The 1,313-nt window shown below is 50.5% G+C and overlaps 1 long non-coding RNA gene across 1 annotated transcript in view; it reads right to left on the bottom strand.

The window, feature by feature from the left end:
- LOC125610904 overlaps nucleotides 1-1,313 on the bottom strand; it is a 36,247-nt gene extending 34,934 nt beyond the window's left edge. Inside the window, exon 1 of the long non-coding RNA XR_007340954.1 lies at nucleotides 1,212-1,313. This is a non-coding gene — a long non-coding RNA (uncharacterized LOC125610904). The remainder of the gene's footprint in view (nucleotides 1-1,211) is intronic.

The following is a 1,313-nucleotide window of genomic DNA, read 5'->3' as shown; positions in this document are numbered from 1 at the left end:
AAAAAAAAAAAAAAAAAAAAAAAAAAAAAAAAATCAAAGAAAAAAAGCATCTTTTATGGTAAAATCAGTAACAAATTAAACATTAAACAAAACCTTATCAGAATCAGATTACATCACAAGAGTTAAAGCAGGAAAGTATCAGCCTGTATAATATAAGCTGCAGAGGCCGGGGATGTAGCTCGGTGGTACAGGGTTGCCTCTCAGGGGCAAGGCAAAAACTGCACGCCCACACTTTTTTTTTAAAGAAACTATCGCAGTTTGGAGACTGAGTAGAATCTGAATTTAGATTCAGGTCATTCACAGACTCTGAGTCTCTGAAACTCTAGAAGCTACACAATACAAAGTAGTAAACTACCGAATGATGCCGGGGTAAACCACATCAAAACTCTTGAGACGCAGTTCTGACTGGCAAAACCATTCATTTCCTTAAAAAATAACTATATTATTCTAGTTTCCCCGAAAGAACTAAAGCGAATTATCCAAAATTTGTATCTAAAGATACTCTACACCACTGGCTTTCTCCAGAGATTGAAGGCTGCAATGTTATAAGCCCACCCCATACTGAAGTCCACCCTCGGCCTGAAATGGCCTCCCCTCTCCGGGCGCGCTGAAGGCTCCTTTTCACACGTGTTTTGCAAAGGAGACGAACTGGATCTTTCAACATTCGATTTCCCATCCCCACGAAGATGGCAATCAGTTTTCGACACACAAAAATCTCTCTACAAAACTCACCTGCAACGCACACAGCTATCAGCTGCTGTTCAAAGGCCTTTGGGAGATGGCAATTGCTTTAGGTCATTTTAGGCATGAAATCGCACCGTCAAGCCAACAGCAGTTTCGGGCGAATCAAAACATTCATCCCAAGGTGCGTCTGCATAAACTACTCAGATCACCTACCAGACACCTTCGGCTACGAGTGACAAGAACAAAAATGAAAATAACGACAGGGAGAGGTCCTCCGGCTCTTCCCAAAACGCAGGGAAGGCTAAGGCGAGAGAGCGCAGGAAGACCACCAGAAGGCCGTCCCCGCCGCGGCCGCCGGCGACCCGCTTCCCGCTCCCCGCGGCCTCCGTCCGCAAGGCCCGCAGCCGCCAGACGTCGGCGGGACCCGCCCCACCGTGCCCGAGGCCCGTGGCCCGCGCTGCTGCACCGAGAAGCCCGCAGCGACGGGTCCGCTACTGCGGAGGCCTGCGCCCGTCCACCCGCCTCACCTCCGCAGAGAATCGAGAGCAACGAGCAGCCTCCCAGCGCGAGTGCGGCCTCCGCCTGCGGGCTCCGCTGGGCTGGGCTCCGGCTCCACACCCACGCACACG

This window comes from Marmota marmota, unplaced genomic scaffold (genome assembly GCF_001458135.2).
Source record: "Marmota marmota marmota unplaced genomic scaffold, marMar, whole genome shotgun sequence".
In the NCBI taxonomy this organism is placed as follows: Eukaryota; Metazoa; Chordata; class Mammalia; order Rodentia; family Sciuridae; genus Marmota; species Marmota marmota.
This window is presented reverse-complemented; position numbering and strand designations above follow the sequence as displayed.